This window comes from Sphaerodactylus townsendi, linkage group LG08 (genome assembly GCF_021028975.2).
Source record: "Sphaerodactylus townsendi isolate TG3544 linkage group LG08, MPM_Stown_v2.3, whole genome shotgun sequence".
NCBI lineage: Eukaryota > Metazoa > Chordata > Lepidosauria > Squamata > Sphaerodactylidae > Sphaerodactylus > Sphaerodactylus townsendi.
The window spans coordinates 101,384,846-101,408,488 of NC_059432.1; positions in this window are offsets into that span (position 1 = coordinate 101,384,846).

A 23,643-nucleotide genomic window follows, 5' to 3' on the forward strand; every position below is an offset into this window, starting at 1 on the left:
GGCTAAGAGAGCAGGGGTCAAAAAAAGGATCTTAACTGGTGGTCTGGACAGTTCAGGAGAAGCTATTTCTTCATGTACCCTGGCCTAAACCCATTCAGCTCCTTAAACAAAATGTGTAGTTTTGAACAGTGGCCAGAAACAGACAGGTAGCCACATGCAGATCTCTGAACAAGTTTTCAAACAGTTTTCAAAGTCAGACCCCTGCAATACAGTAATCTCATAAGAGATTCCATCTTGTAAACGAGGACTTCAAAATTAGCTTGAGACTCTTTCATCTCCCCCCCCTCCCCACTTAACTCAAGGAATGCTATTATTGTTTAACAGCAAAACAAATAAAGCAGAAAATTCTGAGCACACAGATTCTCCCGAGAATACAAATTCTAATTTAGCCAGAAAGCCATAGCTTTCCTATTAACAGTTTATTAAAATTACAAACTCTACAATACCCTCTTCATCTTAGCGTGCACGGGATGTGCCTATTTGCATTTTAATGAAGATTATTTTGGTCGTTAAAAAAAGGGAGACCGAACAGTTACCATTTTTTGTTACATGCTTTCGCCCAGCAACTCCAAATGTCTGAAAAACATATTAAGCTTTCAAAGCCAAGATGTGGAAGAGAGTGATATTTTTAAAAGTAAAAACGCCCTTTTTATTTGTTTGTTAAATAACAGCAACGCCTCTAGAGGCCTCTAAGCTTTTTTGCACAAAACATGTCTGTTTTTTTTTTAAAAAAAGACTTGCTGTGTATCAAAATGATCAGCCAAGTAGCAACTGATGTTGATGTTTAAAATACAAACCGAGATCCCAAAATGCTTCAGCAGAAACACTGTGGACAATGAAGGCTGAAGCTGGGATTACTATTTATATTGTACTGTGGATTTTTTATCTACCAGGCATAACCTGAGGAGGAAATCCCGGGAGCCTTCTCTGAGGAAGAAGGCAGGATCACCTATTGGGAGTGCAACAGGGCTGAGATATATTGCTTTATTTTTTACCACGTGCTACCATATCTGAAGCAGCTCAGTCCTTAATGGGGGAAAATCTGACAATCCAGGTCAGAGAGTGGTTCTCCTGCCTCAGTGTGTTGAGAAGGTGAGGGGGTTTGTTGCAGCTGGCAGCTGGAGAGCCAGATTTTCTGTCAGAGCTGTAAAGACTGAAGGTCTGTCAAAATCAGAGAAAGCTGAGAGGCAGCAGTGGAGTGAAATGCTCTGTTCTCTGAGGCTCCTTCTGTACACGCAGAATAATACACTTTCAATCCACTTTCAACGCAGCCGGATTTTGTTGCGTGGAATAGCAAAATCCATTTTTAAACAATTGTGAAAGTGGATTGAATGTGCATTATTCTGCATGTGCTGAGTGAAAACGCCTTCTCTTTTTGAGGGGACAGATTAGGTCAGTGGTGGTGAACCTTTTCGAGACTGAGTGCCCAAATTGCAATCCAAAACCCACTTATTTATTGCTAAGTGCCAACAGGGCAATTTAACCTGAATACTGAGGTTTTAGTTAGAAAAAAATGGTTGGCTCTGAGACATTACTCTGAGTGTTACTCGGGAGTAAGCTTGGTGTTAGTCGGTGGCTTTGCTTTGAAGCAACCGTGCAACTCTTCCAACGGATGAATCATGACCCTAGGAGGGTTTACTCAGAAGCAAGCCCCATTGCCAGCAACCGAGCTTATTCCCAGGTAAAGGATCACACTTTAGTTCTTCGCATGAAAATCAGAGGGGTTTAGCAGCGCTTAACAGGGTTACCTACACTCCGTCCCCAAAACTAGGTCTTAGGTTTAATGCTAATAATCGAGCCCAGCGGCCCAGGCCAACCTAGATGTGTGTGTGTGGGGGGGTGATTCACCCCCAAATGATGAACTCTGTTTGTGCCCACAGAGAGGGCTCTGAGTGCCACCTCTGGCACCCGTGCCATAGGTTCGCCATCACTGGATTAGGTGGACAGATTAGGTGTTCTGGTTCCCCTCTGTAGCACTATAACACTGAAAACACACTACTGTTATATCTCTGAAGACTGCACTGAGGTAAAATAAGGCTTATTGGTCAGTGGTATTCACAGAGGAGAGAGTGGATTTCTTCTGAAGGGAATCAGAAAAGAGCAATCCTGCTCAAATTTTATTGTGAGAAGGAACATATCTGAGGACAGATTGCCCTAAGTCTGTAAAGTAAAATCTGTGAAGATGTCTTTTACATGAGGATAAATAGAGAGCTCTCTTCAGAGAGGGAAAGGGAAAAGAGTTCTGAGTAACAACATCTATAAGTCTTTGAAAACCTGACTGATATTAAAGTATCATAAGAAAGCAAAAACATCAGTGGGAAAAAAACTGAAAGTAGCCTGAACAACTGAACAAACTTGAAACAGTGTCAAGGTATCAACCACTACTTCTTTGCATATAGTGCCTTATAAATTTACCTAATTTAGTTTGTGTTATTTTACGTCGCCAAACATCTTCGGCCGTTTCTGCACGGCCCAAATCTCTGACGGCCTGGGGTAGTGGTAAAACGCCGCCCCCCAGGCCATAGTTCAGCTGCACAGAAGCGCCGCTGCTGCAGCAGCGGCGACCTGAATCACGCTTCCCTCCCCAGGGCGTGACCTCAGGCCGCCTAAACAACAACCCTTTAAAGGGTTGTTGTTGAGGGAGCGTCTTCCTGGCGGCTGGCCCGGCGAACCGCGCAGAAGACGCTGTTCCCCCTTCTTCCTCGACTTCATTATGCGTGCTTAGCACGCCTGCGGGCGTGCCAGCCCGCCCACACCGTCCTCCGACCTCCAGGGGTCGGAGGGCAGCGATGGCGGCTCGACGCCGCTATAGCGGCACTTGGCACACCGTAAAAGTGGAAAGAGGCTGGACAGCGTTCGGCGCGAACCGCTTCTGCCTTCTACCGGCTCGCCTGCCTGCTTTCGCCGCTTCCGATGCGAGGCAGGCTCCTCTCCACGGGCCCGAGAACTCACGCCCGGCGATGGGGCACTGAGGCCGCGTGCATAAAGCGACGCCTTCGTTATTTTTACATATATTTAATCTAGTTCATCTTCTTTATCTTTTAAGGAGCCTTGTTACACCATCTTATTACAAGAATAAATCACCCACACACTATGGCCCCTTCCGCACACGCAAAATAATGCGTTTTCAAACCACTTTCATAACTAATTGCAAGTGGATTTTGCTATTCCGCACAGCTTTAAAGAGCACTGAAAGCAGTTTGAAAGTGCATTATTCTGCATGTGCGGAATGAGCCTATGTTTTATTAAAGAAACACACACACATATATAAGGCTACTTATAGCCTCATGAGACAGGCTGTTAAACTTTTGGAAAGAAAATTCTCCTCAGAGCTTTTGAGGGCAGGGGGTATGTAGCAGACATCCATCTGTACGCAGGTTTACAGGATGCAAAAAAACCACATCCCTGCCTTGAGACCCCACTGTTTAAAATCTGAGCCAAGGGAAATAACCAGGAGAAAGAAGGGAAGTGAAGGAGAGATTAAGAGTGATGAAGAGTGGCTGACTAATCTGGAGAACTATGTTTGATTCCCCACTTCTCCTCATGAGCAGCAGACTCTAATTTGGTGAACTGGGTTTGTTTCTCCACTCCTACACATGAAGCCTGCTGGGTGACCTTGGTCTAGTCATAGTTCTGTCTGAACTCTTTAAGCCCCACCTACCTCACAAAATTGTCTATTGTGTCAAAGTATCAAAGTGTCTTTCTAAGTGTCCCGGGGTTAGGACCGGATGCAATCCACTATTTTGAGGGTGGGATGTACTGTTGCTATTGCTTCAACTGGATTTTATGGATTTTAATGATGTTATTTGATTTATTTGTATACTGTTATTTTCTGTTTAACTTGTACACCACTCTGAGCCCTTCGGGGATAGAGCGGTTTATCAAATCGAATGAATGAATGAATGAATGAATGAATGAATGAATGAATGAATGAATGAATGAATGAATGAATGAATGAATGAATGAATGAATGAATGAATGAATATATATTGTGGGGAGAGGAAGGGTTGATGATTATAAGCCACTTTGAAACTCCTTAAGGTTGAGTAAAGTATAAATCCAAATTCTTCCTCCTCCTCTTCTTTTTCTTAAGAAGAGATGCACTTACTTTTGGAAGTGAAGAAGTGTCAAAGGCTATAAGGAAACGGGTCATCTGGAACTACCTGCCTGAAATCAACTCTTCATTTCTCTTACACAACTTCTCTCTGAAATCTGTTTCAGAAAGGGAGCTTGGTTTGACAGCAGTACAACCGGCTGCTTCAAGTCCAATAGCAACAAGTCCAGACCAACAAGAGCTTTGGGGGTATTAGCTTTCAAGAGTCAAAGTTGCCTTTGTCAGGTGCCTGATGGCTAGGGGACCATCTGACAGCAATGCTGATTCTGTGAACTCAAGCAGATAATGAGAAGGGAAGCAAGAAGGTTTGTGTCAGTGTTTGGCATTCATGGCCTTTCTTACCTGCCCAGAGTAGTGATTGCCATTTTGGGATCAGGTTACAATTTTCCTCCAAGCCAGATTAGCCAGAGATCCTGAGAGTTTTTGCCATCTTCTGGGCATGGAGCAGGGGTTACTAGTAATGTGTGTGTCTGAGTGTGTGGGGGGGGGAGCAGGGAGGTAGTTGTGAATTTCCTGCATTGTGCAGGGGGTTGGACTAGATGACCTTGGATGTCCTTTCCAAATGGATGCTTCTATGATACTATGGTGAAGGGAGCTTTGACTCTCAAAAGCTTATGCCCTGGAAATCTTCTTGGTCTCTAAGGTGGTACAGCACACAAATCCAGCTGTTCCCAAAAATCTGTTTCTTTTCCTCTTTTAATGCATTTGGAGTCCATTTCTAATCTAAAAGAGAAGTTCAAAGGCAGGGGTGATAGGAAGGGAGAAGGCTTTTTGGCTATCTCATGACCCAGGTAAGGGAAAAGGGGGGACATGTTTTAAAGCCAAACTCCTCCTCCTCCTCCTCCTCCTCCTCCTCCTCCTCTTCCTTCTTCTTCTTCTTCTTCCTGGAACTGAATTTTTCACTTCAAATGTATGCCTTTATCAAGATTATTTGTGCAACACTAAATCCTCACAATACATTATTTCTATAAAGGGTTGGCTCTTACATAGGCAAACCATCACGCCGCAACTTGCAACAGACTTCCAAATTGATGTTCCAGAGGTCAGTGACACAAAGTGTGTGTCTGTTGGGGGAAGGCTTTGAGGGAAAAATTGTCCTCTCTTTTCATTGGTGGAAATATCTTCAACCAGGAATAGATACTGGAGGTGGTAAAGCACTTTTCACACAGAAAATGACAGCAATGATGGATAAGAGCGGTTAAGTAACAGTTCTAACAATTGTTCTTCTTCTCTACCAATCACAATGGACCAACAGAATCACACAAAGAAAAACCCCATAAAACCACATTTACAACACAAATAAATGCAAATAGGAAGATCTCAGCAATAAACTGTCTGCCCTGCATGCAACCCTAATTATAATTCCATTTTAGCATTTGCTGCAGAGGAGGGATCGCATTTCCTGCTATGCTTCCCAGTGATACAATGCAAATTATACCAATTAGATGGAAGACTGACACAATGTGTAAGTTTTTTGCTTATTGCTTTATAATTCTGTTATGTTAATTTGAATTGCCACATTAATCTGCAACTTCCTTCATCATTCAATGCCAAATTTGGCCATAGCACTTTGCTTTAAAAAGTTGCCATTTCAACCCTCTCTTTCAAAAGTGCTTTCTCAGACTATTTCAGAAGCCAAGCTGTGATGGCCCCTCTCCAAAAAAACCCCAGATCATTCTGACTGCATGAAACATTCCGGGGGCGGGGGGTGGGGGTGGAGAATAACAAAGAAATGGTGGATCCCACCCCTCTGTTATGTGTCTTAAGGCTTACAGCGTGAAGCTCACTCATGGAAAGCTGTCTCCACAATGACAATGAACCAAAACACCCATATTGACTTCCATCACTGGCATGAAGCCTACACCTTGAAGAAGCACACCTGTCCTACTAACAGTCTTTCAAGGTGGGAAGCATCTGCCAGCCCCAAGCCCCACCAGGCAGTGATTTTACCTGCTTTCCTGAACCATGGGAAAGATGCTACATTGCTTTCCTGATGCTTTCCTGAACCATGGTGCTTTCCTGAACCATGGGAAAGATGCTTTCCTGATGAGGATGCTTTCCTGGGGAAGATGCTTTCCTGAACCAAGATGCTTTCCTGAACCATGGGAAAGATGCTACATTGGCCATTCATGTTCAGAAGAGCCAAAGATGGAATGTCAAAGATACCCTCATACCTCCGAGACCGTCTTACCCCATATGTCCCAACTCGACCTCTGAGTTTGGCAGAGGCGAACAGCCCCTCCTTGATGCGGCTAACCTCTACCCAGGCCAGGGCATTTATAGTCCTGGCCCCTGCCTGGTGGAATGCTCTTTCACTAGCTGTAAGGGCCTTGCGGGACCTTGGTGAGTTTCACAGGGCCTGCAAAACTGAACTGTTCCACTGGGCCTTTGGGGAGGCTGGCCGCAGATTGTCCGCCCCCTATTGATGCCCTCATGTACCATCTAGCTGTACCATCTCCGGCAATTTGTTGATCCCCTCCCGGATATCCGGATGCCATCCATAAATATGGGTGGGCTACATCATTGCTACTGATTTTAGTGAATTTTAATGGATTTTAATATATCTGGTTATGTTGCTAGTAATGTTATTTATTTTTGTTGGTTCTATTGTAAACTGCTCTGAGCCCTTTGGGGGTAGAGCAGTATACTAAGTTAAATGAATGAATGAATGAATGAATGAATGAATGAATGAATGAATGAATGAATGAATGAATGAATGAATGAATGAATGAATGAATGAATGAATGAATGAATAAAGAATAGTGGCCAAACAACGAAGTACTGCTGGTGTATAGCTTCAAATGGTATCATGTAGGAAACTTGCACAGCTGTGTTAGGATGAATATGTTTGCTTGTGTGTCAGAGATGCACAGCTACCAGAGCCATAGCAAGGGGGAACTGCGCATGGGGCACACGTGCACCCTGCACCACTGCAATGTCCACGGCCGCCCATGCCACGCCCCAGATAGCCACCGGAATTCCCCCTGAACCCCCAGCCATGCCCCTTTGGCACTATGCCATTGACAGCTACTCTCCAAAACCAAAGCTGTGCATCGCTTCCTCTTTTCTCCTCTGATCTTCACAAACCTTCATCAGGGTGAGGAAAGTAATCACAAACAAGACCTTCACACAGCCAGTATTATTCAGCTTAGTAGACCAGATCCATGAAGGATGCCAGTCTCCAGGTGAGTTTGTTTATTTATGATATGCAATTTCTCACCTTTCTCCTCACAGACAGGACCCAAGATGGGTAACCACCCCAGAGAAAAGGCAAAAATAATAATTTATTTAATTCATCACTAAAAACACACACACACACTAACCCTGACTGTGTTCAGAAGACAGGCAGTATATATAAATGCCCTAAATAAATAGATCAATTTTGAACATAATTTCTAGTCTGTGACTTCTTAAGACTCAATTGTTTATTGTTACTTTAAGATGACACTATTTTAAGATGACACTATTTAAATTGACTGCTTGTCTCGGGACATAATGATTGCTAGTCTTTTGACATAAGGTGGATATATATGATAATAAAAGATAGATAAATGATTAGACGTTAGTGGGGGAAAGGGAGATACGAAGTAGCTGTTATTCACCAGGGCTCTGCGTCACACACTCTTTAGTTGCCGACCAAGAAGAATTCAACAGAAAATCCTATAGAATTGTAAAAGCTTTTGCTGGCTTGCTTTTTGTTTTGTAGAAAATTGGGAATAAGGTGAACTGCTTCGATATTTTTAAATCCTTAATTTTTTTAAAAAAAAAGTTGTTTGGAAAACCACTATTTTCTTTTTTTAGACTTCAGTCATTCATGCTTTTTCTACCGCAACAGTCATGTTCCTATATTGTCGAAGGCTTTCATGGCCAGAATCACTGGGGTGCTCTGTGGTTACCGGGCTGTATGGCCGTGTTCTAGCAGCATTCTCTCCTGATGTTTCGCCTGCATCTGTGGCTGGCATCTTCAGAGGATCTGATGGTAGGAATGGAAAGCAAGTGGTATTGAGTGCTATAGAACTCAAAGGGAACAAAGACCAGGATACTTCTATTCAGATCCATTCAACTATTGACCTTGCTAGCTTCATTGTTACTCCCATGCTACAGACTTCTCTGTGACTCACATGCCAGGCTACTCTATTCAGATGGCCTCACCTTTTCACCTCACAGTATATATACTCTACTTGCTTTCCATTCCTACCATCAGATCCTCTGAAGATGCCAGCCGCAGATGCAGGCGAAACGTCAGGAGAGAATGCTGCTAGAACACGGCCATACAGCCCGGAAACCACACAGCACCCAAGTCATGTTTCCTCTTGACTCTTATTGTCTAGGCAATTCTTTATTCCCTCCCCTCCCATCTCCATGATTAATCAAGCTATTTAACGCTGATCAGTGGTACAAAAAATATCCTTGTGAACTGTCAGGATATAAAAATAACACCTGATTAGAAATGCAGAAGAGATCAGATTCCTTTCTTCCTCTGATATAGGCTGCTCTACTTAAGACCTTGATGCCCACAGACCTTTCATTAAAGGCAGTCCTTTCCAGTGCAGAAAGCATAAGCATTTATTGTCATTGTGCACGCACAACGAAATTTACAGCAGCATTCCTCAATGCACACCATTTCAGACGCATACCCCATCCTCACTTTCCCCTTCCTCCACCCATCCCTACACAGCCCCAAACCCATCAACACGAAGCCACGGAGTTCAGCATCGCCACAGCTCTAGAGTAGAAGCTGTCTCTAAGCCTCTTTGTCCTAGTTTTGATAGACCTGTATCGTCTGCCAGATGGTAACAGTTCAAAAAGAGAGTGTGCTGGATGAGCCGGGTCTCTCAGAATATTTTAGGCTTGCTTTAGGCTTCGGGAATTATAGAGTTCTTCCAAGGAGGGGAGAGGGCAGCCGATAATCCTTTGTGCAGTAGTGATCACCCTTTGGAGCGCCTTCCCATCCGCCACTGTGCAACTGGAGAACCATACACAGATACAGTAGGTTAAGACACTCTCTATAGCACAGCGGTAAAAGGACACCACCTTCTATTTTGGAACTCAAGACAGCATATTTAGACATCCCAGAAAGTTGCCTTTTCAGGTTCTGACAGGACCAGTCCTACTAAAATAATTAATTAGCTGACCCATGGCAACCCCTCGTGAGGTTTTCAGGGCAGGAAATGTAGTTTGCCATTGCCTTCCCCTGTCTAGCAGCTCACGGCCCTTTCAGCACAGATACAGTGAAATGTTTTGGGACAGGAATTAAAGCATTTCCTCCAAGGAGTCCCGTATTGTTTATTCCCCAAAACATTTCATTTGTAGCCTCAAAACGTTTTAAATATATCCTCTTTCCCAGCAATTCTTTTGACTGAAACGTTGTTAAAAAGGTTTCATTTGTGTGCTGTCCCTTTAAGATGCCATTTTGTGAGATTACTCGCCCTGTTTTTGGAGCATTTCCAGAGTGCTTTGGAGGTTTGGGGGGGGGGCCTCAATCTTCACAGCATTGACTCCAGAAAAGGAACTACAGAATGAGGATGTGAAGCATGAAGCACTGAAAAAGCAGGAAAAACAAAATGGCAGCCAAGAATTGTTTCAAGGGGGGGATGAACAAAAGGGGGGGCAGGACCAGAGGTGGGATCCAGCAGGTACTCACAGGTTCCCAAGAGTAGGTGACTAATTATTTGTGTGTGTTGAGAGGGGGTTACTAATTGGTGATTTTGCCACGTGATTTTTGCCTTAGTTACGCCCCTCCTCACAGCAGTAGCGCACAGAACTTGAAGCAGTCTAGCAGGAGGTGCACCGGCGTGCATGGCAGCCTGCGCCTGCGTGCATTCGTTTCCCGCCCAAGGACCGGCGCAGCGGCTGCGTCCTTGCCACAGCCCCACCCAGGAATGCCCCGCCCCCAGAATGTCCCACCAAGCCCCCATTGTGCCCTGCCCAGCCCCATTGGCGCTACGCCACAGTTTGAATCCCACCACCATGGGAACCTGTTACTAAAATTTTTGGATCCCACCACTGGGCAGGACTGAAAATGTTTTGGAAATGTTTTAGGAAATGTGTGTGGACAGGGCCAATGCCTTCCTTGAGGGCCTTCCATTCAAGTACTAACCACGGTCGACCCTGCTTATCTTCCAAGTTCTGAGCCACTCAGGCTAGCCTGAGCTATTCGGACTTCTTGGACCAACTTAACTTCAGCAAACTTGCTATTTCATGTCCATTAGCAGCTGTGAACAGATGCATAGGAAGGCCCTCTTGGGATCAGCTGAATGCTGCAGCAAGAACAAGATCCTGCTGGAACATTTGGATCTTCATTTCTGCCTCAAACCAGCTCCTGGAAAAACTAGCTGACTCACCGCCACATTTTGCAGCAGGAAAACGAGAAGCAACTCTTCGTTTTAGTAATGTGTAACACCTGGAACTTTATGCAGCACTAATGTTAAATGATGATCATGGGCCCTCTCATCCCTCTGGCTCCGTATAGGATGCTGTTTTGGGTACCATGTTGCAAACTCTGGTTTCCACCACTTCAGCGGAAGCACACACACAGTCTTCCATCGCCCTCCTAGGCGGAGTTATGCCCTTTTCAGCCGAATCACTTCAGCAGCTTTAGAAGGGTGCAACTCTGTTCAGGACGGCAGCGTAGCTCTGCCAACGACTCTTCCCTCCCCCCTTTATGAAGGTTTTTGTAAGGTGTTTGGCAAAGATGCTGATGGCGGTGTTCATGACTTGTAATTTAAAATGGCCAGACGTATAGAAAATCAGCTTTTCAGGAGTTTTACATCTAATGATGGACGGTGCTAAGGGAAGGGAATTGGGTCTGAATCGCTTGTGAGCTGTTGAAAAGGCCATTATGCTAAGAACGGAGCGAGTGGGATGCTGAGTCTTCAATATGTTAGCGATTTCTGCCAGTGTGGTGTCAATGGCAGCTAAGCTCATAGCAGATGCCTAGAAGAAGAAAAAAGGCATCCCATTACTTTGGTTTGCTGCCTCGCCTGGGATGTCGTAAATATATGGGACGTGGCTCATTCATTTTAGGAATCACCTTTATTATATTACCGTGGCATTATGCCAGCCCCATCTCTCCATCGCAAAGCAGCTATGAATGCCACGGATGAAACTAGACAGATATGTCACATGCAAAAATATTCACTCCGGGCACATTTTGGTGTTACATTTTCTGAATGGGATATCTGCCCTAAAGGAGTCTAAACGAAGAAGAAGAAGAAGAAGAAGAAGAAGAAGAAGAAGAAGAAGAAGAAGAAGAAGAAGAAGAAGAAGAAGAAGAAGAAGAAGAAGAAGAAGAAGAAGAGAAGAGGAGGAGGAGGAGGAGGAGGAGGAGGAGGAGGAGGAGGAGGAGGAGGAGGAGGAGGAGGAGGAGGAGGAGGAGAAGGAGAAGGAGAAGGAGAAGGAGAAGGAGAAGGAGAAGGAGAAGGAGAAGGAGAAGGAGAAGGAGAAGGAGAAGAGGAGGAGGAGAAGGAGAAGAAGGAGAAGGAGAAGGAGAAGGAGGAGAAGAGGAGGAGGAGGAGGAGGAGGAGAGGAGGAGGAGGAGGAGGAGGAGGAGGAGGAGGAAAAGGAGGAGAAGGAAAAGGAGGAGGAGGAGAGGAGGAGGAGGAGTTTGGATTTATACCCTGCTTTTCTCAACTGTAAGGAGTCTCAAAGCGGCTTACAAACAGCTTCCCTTTTTCTCCCCACAACAGATACCTTGCGAGGTAGGTGGAGCTCAGAGTTTGGAGTGAACTGTGACTAGCCCAAAGTCACCCAGCAGGCTTCATGTGGAGTAGGGAAAACACACCTGGTTCACCTGATTAGAGTCTGCCGCTCATGTGGAGGAGTGGGGAATCAACCTCACTTCCCCAGATTAGAGTCCATCTGCTCCTAACCACTACACCACACTGGCACATACCACGGAAGACACCTTAGGACAGTGGTGGCGAACCTTTGGCACTCCAGATGTTATGGACAATTCCCATCATCCCCTGCCAACATGGCCAATTGGCCATGCTAGCAGGGGCTGATGGGAATTGTAGTCCATAACATCTGGAGTGCCAAAGGTTTGCCACCACGGCCTTAGGAGATTCAAGATTGCGCTTTCCCGGCACTTTGAAGAACCTGTACAATTGTGCAGGGTCCTGAATGCAAATTGTAAACTTGCAAGGAAGGAAGGAAAAGGGTGGAGCGTCCAATCCCTTTATGATTTCCCTAATTGAAACCACCTCTGCCTGCATTGGTATAGCCCCCACAAAGGGAGCTGACGATGTCGCACATGGAGTGCTGGCTTTGCAAAGTACAACCATGGAGGATGGAAGGGAGAAACCACCTCTTCCTTGGCTGTGTGGCACCCATCTAAATCGGAACCCCATTCAGCTGCAGTTGTGTTTTAAGGAGGAAGAGAGTTCTGTGATCTCGTACTTACCTAATCTGATCCTAAATGATTCCCTGGGAGGTGGTGGTGGGGGGGGGGAATGGGAATGCTCAAAGGCAGTTCACACACTGTTTCTGGTGTTCATTCGAAGACTGATGTCAGCATGAACTGAGTCTGTTGACGGCTCATGGCATGATTGGGGCAAGGGACTGGTAAGCAGTTGCGAAAATAATGGATTTTGCAAAGATCAGTGGCCACGGGGGGCCATTTTGTTCCGTGAACAGTTCGTCACTTGTCGATCCTACATTTTAAGATTTGGAGCAAATGGCACCTGATAGGCTGCTAAAGGGAGTTCGTGTCCAGGGATACAAGCCGGCCAAGTACACAAGGCGAGAATAATCTTGTACTATTTCTAACTCAATTTCCGCTCTGCAGTCATTAAAGAAACTGTTTTCCCAAACAGCCATTCTTATTTGTGATGTTCTCTTCCCCCCCGCCCCCCGCCCCCCGCCCTTCTTGTTTCTTGCCTTGAAATCTGCTCTTTGAAGATATCTGCTCTCAAATGGCCAAATAATATTGAATGGTATATTTTTTTCCATTTCCCTCCTAATTCCCAATTTGCATAATGTTCACAGCAAGGAATATAGATTTAAAAGGGTTTCTGCCATATGGGTGTGACAAGCTCCATTGATTTGTCTTTCTAATTTCCTTAGTGCCCATATAATGAAGGCTGAATTTATTGGTGTTTATGAGCTAACCAGTTGAATGTTTCCCCTGTCTGCTAAGCTGTGTTTGCATTCTTGATATGTGCTATCTATAATTTTCTATTTGTGGTTAATCAGTGCATTTGTTCCGTAACTTCTGTAGCGAGGATCAAAAGGAATACAACGAAATACAATCGTTTGAATTTTTCTAATTTGGATCCCACTCTGACCTTGATACATTGTTTTTTAAATATATATAGGAAACACACACACACACACACATATAGCCAAAAGATTGTGTTTTGTGTGTCTGCAATGGTGTAGTGGCTAAGACCAGTGGCTAGGAGCAGGTGCATTCTGATCTGGAGGAACCGGGTTTGATTCCCAGCTCTGCCGCTTGAGTTGTGGAGGCTTCTCTGGGGAATTCAGCCTGCACACTCCCACACACGCCAGCTAGGTGACCTTGGGTTAGTCACAGCTTTTTGGACCTCTCTCAGTCCCACCCACCTCACAGGGTGTTTTTGTGAGGGGGAAAGGGCAAGGAGATTATAAGCCCCTTTGAGTCTCCTGCAGGAGAGAAAGGGGGGATATAAATCCAAACTCTTCTTCTTTTGCCTATCATCCATCCATCCATCCATCCATCCATCCATCCATCCATCCATCCATCCATCCATCCATCCATCCACCCACCCACCCACCCACCCATCCATCCATCCATCCATCCATCCATCCATCCATCCATCCATCCATCCATCCATCCATCCATCCATCCATCCATCCATCCATCCATCCATCCATCCATCCATCCATCCATCCATCCATCCATCCATCCATCCATCCATCCATCCATCCATCCATCCATCCATCCATCCATCCATCCATCCATCTATCTATCTATCTATCTATCTATCTATCTATCTATCTATCTATCTATCTATCTATCTATCTATCTATCTATCTATCTATCTATCTATCTATCTATCTATCTATCTATCTATCTATCTATCTATCTATCTTTTTGCGCTGTGTGTGTGTGTGTGTGTGTCCATTTATACATTTTCTTCCAGTGGGTTTCTTGGTTATATGCATGTTTCCTCCTCTACACTGGTTAAGAACAGTGACTCTTTTTTTTTATTTTCCACTCCTCCAAATGAGCAGGGGACTCTTATCTGGTGGACTGGATTTGTTTCCCCACTTCTATGCATGAAGCTTGCTGGGTGACCTTGGGCCAGTCACAGTTCTCTGAGAACTCTCTCAGGCCCACCTACCTCACAAGGTGTCCTAAAGAGGGGAAGGGAAAGGAGTTTGTAAGCTGTCTTGAGTCTCCTCACATGGGAGAATGGCAGAGTAGTATCCAAATTCTTCTCTGGAACTCACCATGGTCTCAGTTCAGAGAATTCCCGCAGTTTCCAAAAGCTCTCAAAGTATGACTTTTTCTCTCCCTTTGCAGGGAAAGTGAAGGAGATCCCTATGCATTAGGTTTGAGGGTGGGGTGAGGTTTCTCATTTCTCCCTGCCTTCCCCCACTCACACCACAGCAGTTCTTCTCACTCTTCAGGCCACCATTTCAGAAGAATCAGTTGCTCCAGTGATAGACTCAGTGAAATTGACATAACATGGACCAGGTCTAGCAATGTGAAGTTAGACCAAAGGCAGCAATCAAAAATAGTAATAAAAAAGCAGAAGACAACCTCCCCAAGAAACAACAAGGAAGTGGCAGGCAGGAAAAAAAGCCAGCTTGGCTAGGGACACTTTGCAGAATCCCACAAACAAAAAACACCATGGGAAAACCCTGCTGAGAAGCAAACAGTCGTGGGGTAAGTAGTGCATGCATAAAAGGTCTCTGTGTGTACAGTGGAAATTTCTAGGCTAGCTGGCATTCCCTAAATGGGGGACAGCTGGAATGTCAGTTATATGGCCTACAAGCAGATTCATAAGAACACAAGAAGAGCCTTGCCGGATTGACCAATGGTACATCTAGTCCAGTATCCCATCTCACACAGTGGCCAGCCAGTTAATTGGGAGGGCCAAAAACAGAGCATAGAGACTAAGGCCTTTCCCTAATGCTGCTCTCAGTACTGGCAATCATAGATTTACTTCCTCTGAACATGGATATTCCCTTCAGTTGCCATGGCTAGTAGCCATTGATGCACCTAGCCTGAGAGACACAGTGGCGGAAAGACTCCTTCTGGAGGGCATAGAGACTGAGGCCTTCCCCTCATACTGTCTCCCAAATTGAGCCCCTTTCTTCCACAGATGGTGGGAGAGATACAAGACACAAGGTAGCAGTCCAGTGAAAGATGAACGAACAGTGGCAATGTTTGGACCCAATAGACACAGGGAAAAGCAGGAAGCAATTCAGTGGCTATTTCCAATGATATTTTAGTTTCTGTGGCCACTGAGAAGTTGCCACAGTGAGGCCAGGAAGTCCTGTACAAAGGGGAAGTGCCCAGGTTTTATTTAAAGACTGACTTCACAAGGCCAAGGAAGATGTCTCTTGCATAGTCTTGCAATCTCAGTCAGAGAGCACAGAGAGGGCTATAGCTGAGACCACCCTCTGCAGGAGAGACCAAATGTACTGCTTCAGTCAAAGAATGGGGAACTCGCCGACACATGGTATAGCGATAGATATGCATTTTTGTGACTTTAAAAATGGGTTTTAAAATTGTGGAGTCTGTTGATGCCTATAGCCATGAGGTTTAAATGGAACTGCCATGTTCAGAGGAAGTAACTGTCTGAATACCATTAAGGGTCAAGAAAGGGGAAAGGTTTCAGCCAGTTCAGTGTTGTGGTTAAGAGCAGCAGACTCTAATCTGGAGAACTGGGTTTGATTCCTCATTCCTCCACTTGAGCAGTGGGCTCTAATTTAGTGAACTGGGACTGTTTCCCCACTCCAGGACATGAAGCCTGCTGGGTGACTTTGGTTGGGATAGTCACAGTTCTCTCTGAAGCCTCTCAGCCCCACCTACCTCACGAGATGACTGTTGTGTGCAGGGGAAGGGAAGGTGATTGCAAGCTGCTTTGAGACTCCTTAAGGATAGAGAAAAGTGGGGCATCAAATCAACTCTTCTTCTAAGCCCTGCTTGTAAGCCTTCCAGAAACATTTGATTGGCCACTATGTGAAGCAGGACACTGGACCTATGGACCATTGTTTTGATGCAGCATAGCTGCTCTCATGTTCTTAACCTTCTTTTTCTCTTGCCTGAAGCTGCAGAATTCCAAAACCACTTGGGAGTTTGCTGCACTGCAGAAGCCTAGTAAGTTGGGTGACTGGGAATACCCAAACTGACTGAAAAAGAATGCACATTACAGTTGCAGGAGAGAATGGGGCATCTGTATCTAATGTGACTACAGAATCGTGGTCACTTGGGTCTGTGGGAGGATTCAGGACCCAGAAACTTGTATGGAAATCCAAGCTGCAACAACAGCCAGTGCCTTTTTCTGTCTCCTTCACTGAATGGAAAGGCAATTACTCTCCAATTCAAGCACAGCGGCCACCGCTAATGCCTTCATTGCCTCTGTCCTTGGCTACTGTTCTCTGCTCTGCTTGAGGTTGCTCTTGAAGACTGATTAGCAGGAGGCTAAATCTGCTACAGAATATTACAGTTTGCCTCATGATGAGGCCGGATCAATGAGAGCATATTATGCCCGTGCTGCTGGGTCTGCATTAGCTTCCCTAAGTTTGAAAGGGTGATTTTTGAGTGTATGAAATCCCTGACCTTCTGTTCTGGACAGCTCAAACCTGCAGGGAGCTGGAGACACGGTGGTGGAGTTCACCATTAATCCAAGCAGTAGAGTTCTGTTGACTGCAGTGAGGAGCACATATAAACCAGCAATCAAGTTTTGTGTGTGACACACACACACACACACACACACACACACAGAGACAGACAGACAGACAGACAGACAGACAGACACACACACAGAGAGAGAGAGAGAGAGAGAGAGAGAGAGAGAGAGAGAGAATGTTTTGCCAACTTTGCATGTTTTTAAAAACACCTGTTTGTCTGCACGTACCCTCTCAAAAATGCTTTCTAGGCGCCATTTTATGGTCATTCTATTTTTTTTACAGATTAGATTTGATGCTACAAACCTTCAAAGTATCCTGATGCGATCCTCTAGGGCATAGGTGTCAAACTCGAGGCCCTCCAGATGTTATGGACTACAGTTTCCATCATCCCCTGCCAGCATCATGCTGGCAGGGGATGATGGGAACTGTAGTTCATAACATCTGGAGGGCCGCAAGTTTGACACCTGTGCTCTAGGGCAGTGGTGGTGAACCTATGGCACTCCAGATGTTCATGGACTACAATTCCCATCAGCCCCTGCCAGCATGGCCAATTGGCCATGCCAGCAGGGGCTGATGGGAATTGTAGTCCATGAACATCTGGAGTGCCATAGGTTCACCACCACGGCTCTAGGAGTTGTGTCTATGTAGCTAGGCAGACACGACTCCCCAAAATTTTAAAAGCATGATGGAAATACAGCCCGAGGCTGCCAGTTCGAGCTTACAAAATGGCACTGACAAGGAAGTCCAGGGACTGCAGAGTGGTGTGAGAAACATTTTAAAGTGATCCACAGGACAAGTGAAAACAGTTCCACAAAAGAAACATTTCCAGAAAACTGTTTCCCAAAACCAATGGCTTGGGAGACGAATCCAAATAAAATGCTTCGAGGTAGGAAATGAAACGTTTTGGGCTAAAAACCATGTGGAATTCCATGGAGGAAACACTTTTTTCCCTGCCTCAAAATATTGTATTTGGTTTGTGCAGGAAAAAACCCAGAGATAACAAGAGAGAGAAACACACACACAGAGAGAAAGAGAATTTCAGGACCAAGGACAGATCATAGGAAGGTGAACACTGAACATAAGGACTCTTAGCTGTTTGTTGTTCTATCTATGATCAGAAAGCCTCAGAAGCACAGAAACAGGGCTGCAAGAGGCTGAACTGTCTTGAAGCCCCTTCCCTAGCAAAGGTCTCCTTCCAGTCAAAGGCTGAAGATTTCTGTTGTTGAGCATGTTTCCATAGTACTGTTAAATCAGAAAATTTTGTAGGATACAAACAGAATGCTGAAAGTTTGGGGGGGGGAGTTGCTAGAAGTAGGACACTTGGACCCATCTCTAGGGGGTGATGATGAAAAAGATTGGTTCCTGGGTGGCAGGTCTCTTTCCCATCCTCTGTAGAAGTTCCTACAGAGGTGGGTTTATGAATGAATGACTGTTTTTTGCAGTGGTCTAGGAAGAAGGATTCCACAAGTTTTTAGACTTTCCCCTTGGAAATGGGACGTTCCTTGGCTCATGTATTGGCCATGTAACCCGGACCCCAGGTTGCCAATGAATCAGACTATTGGTCCATCAAAGTGAAGTACTGTGTACTCAGACTAGCAACCAGGAGCTCAGAGGTCTTTCACAACTCCTGGTCCTTTTAACTGAAAATGTCAGGGATCAAACTTGGATCCTTCTTCATGCTAAGCAGAGGTTTGGCCACTGAGCCACCACCTCTCCCCTCTCTGAGTTCATCTCCTTCCTGTTTTCTCACTCTGTTTTTCAAAAGTCAATGGATATGGAAAAGTCCATCCAAACACACTGGGGAGCTCTACCCCAGCTGTCCGATTCTATTTTGATTTGGTATATGGGCAGTCTTGTAATACTTTCCATGGCTACGCACACTCTTCTAGATCTACCTGCTCAAAACATCAAATATAATTTTCTTGTTCAATAGCCTTTTTTCTGCCCAAGGGAAACGGGAAATCAACTTACAAAACAGGGAAAGAAGAAGAGTTGGTTTTTATACCCCACTTCTATTCTATACCCCACTATATTCTCAGTGGGGCTTACAATCGCAATCCCTTCCTCTCCCTACAACAGGCACCTTGTGAGGTCATCTCTTGATTAGAGAGGAGCTCTCCACTGTCAAGCAATTACTGCTTCTTCTTCATTGTACATTGCTTGAAAGTTTGATTCTCTGCACACAAGGGAGTCTGAGTTATTTTCATGTCTCTTGTCTGAGTTCCGCACTGCCATCCAAGCTAATGCACACTGAGTGTTGCTCCGGGGCATTGAAAATGTAATTGACTAAGACTTTCTTATCCTCTGCAAGTCTTGTTCTTTGTCTGCAAGTTATCAGCTGGGGATTTTGTTTCATTTTGTTGTTGTAAGTTTGGCAGCAGAGGACAACTTAGTTTGGCAACAGCGTACACTGGAGTCTTGTCTATCCTGCCAGCTACCAGATTTCCATTCCTGGTCACCAGTAACAATCTCCTTACCGTAGTTAGGAACCTCCATGTATATATTTGCAATAATAGATCATCCCAGTAAATGGGAAATACAATTCAATGCTGATGAGTGAGAAATGGTAGTACAAGAGATGTAGGGTTTGATGCCACAATGAGTGAAGGAAAGGGCAGATAATGCACAAGAAGTTGCTGAGAAGTAAAGAAACCCCCACATGCAAAATACTTTACCAAAATTCTCTCACAAAGGCCTTAAAGAAGGCCAAAAAGAAAAGTCCCATGGTGCAATGGGGTAAGCTGCAGTACTGCAATCAAAGCTCTGCTTGTGACTTGAGTTCGATCTGAATGGAAGTTGGTTTCAGGTAGCTGGCTCCAGGCTGAGTTAGAACATAAGAACATAAGAACAAGCCAGCTGGATCAGACCAGAGTCCATCTAGTCCAGCTCTCTGCTACTCGCAGTGGCCCACCAGGTGCCTTTGGGAGCTCACATGCAGGATGTGAGAGCAATGGCCTTCTGCGGCTTTTGCTCCCGAGCACCTGGACTGTTAAGGCATTTGCAATCTCAGATCAAAGAGGATCAAGACTTAGGCTTCCATTCTTCCAATAATAGAAAAACCTGTACCCAGCTTGCTGGAGGAAAATGCATTGACTGGGGAAGGAAATGGCAAAACAAGAGCATAGCCTGCCTAGTAAACATTGTGATGTGACATCATCCTAGTAATGAGCCAGTTCTTGCACAGTGGATTTTACCTTTTAGATCACAATCAACTTCTTAGTGCAGGAAAAAGAAGATTGGGATCATTTCAGCCAGCTGTACAATAGCTAAGACGAGCTCTCCTTCCCTTCCAGATACAGGTACAAAGCGTGGGCTTATCTGAGTCATGAGCCAAAGGACTAGAACCAGATGGGCCTTCATCCTTGGTTTGTGGCCTGTGTCACTGGATGAGCAGGCCTAGTAGATCCACTACTGGCCCAAGATGTAGCTTGCTATATTGTTGTGTCTGTTTCAACTGGGGGTTTCTTTCGTACTGTTCTAAATTGCTATTGGTTTCTATTACGAAGCAAAATAGAATGCAAATATATAAACAAACATAGAAGTGAAAAAATTTTGGACAACTGGAATGTTATATATCGAGTAACTGGTGAAGATTAATATTGGGATAAATAATGATTTAATGTTCATGGGTGTAATGGAGGATAGAAGGGTAGATTAAAAATATAGCTATATGTATAAAATAATGATCAAAGCAGCACATGCAACAATAGCTTTAGGCTGGAAAGAAAAGAAAAAATGGACAATCCAGAAATGGTTGGAATACATCTGGGAACAAGTGACACTGGACATTTTCGACATAATAACAAAGAATCAACTGTGGCAAGATAAACAGAGCGAAATCTTGAAGATATGGACCATATACGAGGACTGGATGAAAAAAGCTGGAGTCAGTGAGGAGAAATGGGAGAAAAGATTACTAAGAATGAACTTACTGCTGTTTGTTTGACAAAACTATGAAAAATATAGGGGGGAGGGGAAAAAAGGGGGAAAATGTAGAAAAGCATCAATATAAAATGTAATATTCAAATGATACAATAAAAAATTGTATCATTTGATACAATATATACAGTCTCTGAGGAGAATATATACAGTCTCTGAGGAGAAAAACAAATGCTGGTGTGTTTGCAGCCATCCAACATACCCTGACTCATCTAATCACGAGGATACAAGGAGAAACAGTCTGTTTGAGGAAGAGACTGCGGCTCAGTAGAAGACATCACATGCCAAGTGAGCAGCAGCTGATTGGCTGAGACGGCTACAGTTCTACCTTGGCCTTCCCATTCCAGCCAGCCCAGCTCTCCCCTCAGCAAGGAGCCGTTTTTATTGCCATCTATATTCAATTTCAAGTGGGATTTCAAATTGTATTTAACTTATTGCATTTGATAGAATTCGTGGAAATGATGAATTTGACAGAGTTATTGTTTTGATATGATGAATGTTAGAATGTCATAAGCCGCCCTGAGCCCATGAGAGAAGGGGCAGCATGGAAGCTGAATAAATAATAATAATTGTGAGGACAGACGCCACGGAAAAAGCTCTGGGTTTGACTACACAAAAGTCCTAGCCTTGGTATTTCATCTGTGGTTGCTTATTCACACAAGCAAGTCATCCCTGGGTGCTGCGTTTGTCAAGCAATGAATATGCATGCCTGAATAGACCTTACTACAGACCACAGAAGGAATAACTGATAGGTGCTGTTTTAGAAAAGGGAGAAACAGATGATCCCAATGAAACTTGGCCTGCTGACAGTGAGGTGTTACAGACCTGAAAGAATCAGCAGTTTCAGAACTCGAGAATACAGCCTGGTGTTGAAAATGGCAGCCGTCGACATTTCATGTTTCACAGCACGATGCTAAATGCCAGGACCTTCCTTTGTGCTGTAGCGACAGGCCAGGTTAATGACTGTTTCCTGCCACTACAGCTCTCCTTGCTTTCTGCAAAGTATCCTCTCTGCAGAACGAAATGAGCTCCCCAAAACGTAGCCAGCTAACCAGTTCTGACATTTTAATCTGATGCTAGAAAAGTCAACACAACCGTCGCTTTGCGGACAGGCGCTCCGAAGACCACCCATCTGCCCAAAGGACCCTTTGTTGGGCTGAAAATAAGCTCAACAACAAGCACGTTGTGATTAAGCAAGCACAGAGGGATGGATGCAACAGGCCTCTGTGGGCTGTGTTAATTATCTGAGGGCCGGAGTCCTTAAGATGCTGTCATGCAAATTGGATAGCGGGCCCCAAGTGCTGGCGTCCCCGAGGCCCTCCCATTACAGTACTGCCGCATTTCAAGTGACAGGCAACATGTACAGAAAGAGCAACACGCTCACCTCCTCAATTATATTCAGTGTCAAGATTTAGTGCCAGAGAGCTGCTAATTTCCAACGTGTGTGTGTGTGTCAAGTGCTGTCAACTTGTGGCTGATTTATGGCAATCCCAGCAAGGGGATTTCAAGGCAAGTGAGAAGCAGAGGTGGGTTGCCCTTGCCTCCCTCTGCAGGGGTTTTCCTTGGTGGTCTCCCTTCCCAGTAGCCACCCTGCTTATCTTCTGAGATCTCATGAGAGTGGGCTACACCATGCTGCCTTCTCTCCAAATGTCCAACATAGATAGAAAGCAGGTTTTGTCGACATGCAGGATGTTTGTATTGTGAGAAGCAGAAGAATTGAAAGGCTTAGGAAGAAGGCAAAAGGATGTTAAAATGTACCTTCCTTATGAGGAGAGGCTGCAGCATTTCAGACTCTTTTGTTTGGATAGGAGACGTCTAAGGGGGGATATGATTGAAGTCTATAAAATTATGCATGGGGTAGAACATGTCGACAGAGGTACATTTTTCTCTCTTTCTCACAATACTAGAACCAGGGGGCATCCATCGAAAATGCTGGGGGGAAGAATTAGGACTAATAAAAGGAAAAATTTCTACATGCAACGCCTGATTGGTGTTTGGAATATGCTGCCACAGGAGGTGGTGATGGCCAATAACCTGGATAGCTTTAAAAAGGGCTTGGATAGATTTATGAAGGAGATTGCAAATGCCTTAGCAGACCAGGTACTCAGGAGGAGGAGCAGCAGCAGTCCATTGCTTTCACGTCCTGCATGTGAGCTCCCAAAGGCACCTGGTGGGCCACTGCGAGTAGCAGAGTGCTGGACTAGATGGACTCTGGTCTGATCCAGCAGGCTCTTTTTTATGTTCTTATCTCTAAATAACTAATACATTTTCCTGCCTTAATCTTTAAAGGGCCAAGCTACACATTGGATTTTAATCTTTTTTTAAAAAAAATTATAAATAAAAATATTTTTAATAATTTGTTACAAATAAAGTAATGTGTAAGGTTTGTTGATGTCTGTTGATGTCTGAACTTGCAACTTCTTAAATTCCAATTGGAGTGATCAAGTCAAATGAAGATCTAAGATTTGAATACAGCATTTTATTCTTGTACATATAACCCTTGTTATCCCAGTTAGTTGAGTCTTTGGCATCCAGGGGTAGGGAACCTGTGGCTCTCCAGATGTTCAGGAACTACAATTCCCATCAGCCTCTGTCAGCATGGCCAATTGGTCATGCTGGTAGGGGTTGATGGGAATTGTAGTTCCTGAAATCTGGAGAGCCGCAGGTTCCCTACCCCTGGCATAGACTGACTGACTGACTGACTGACTGACTGACTGACTGACTGACTGACTGACTGACTGACT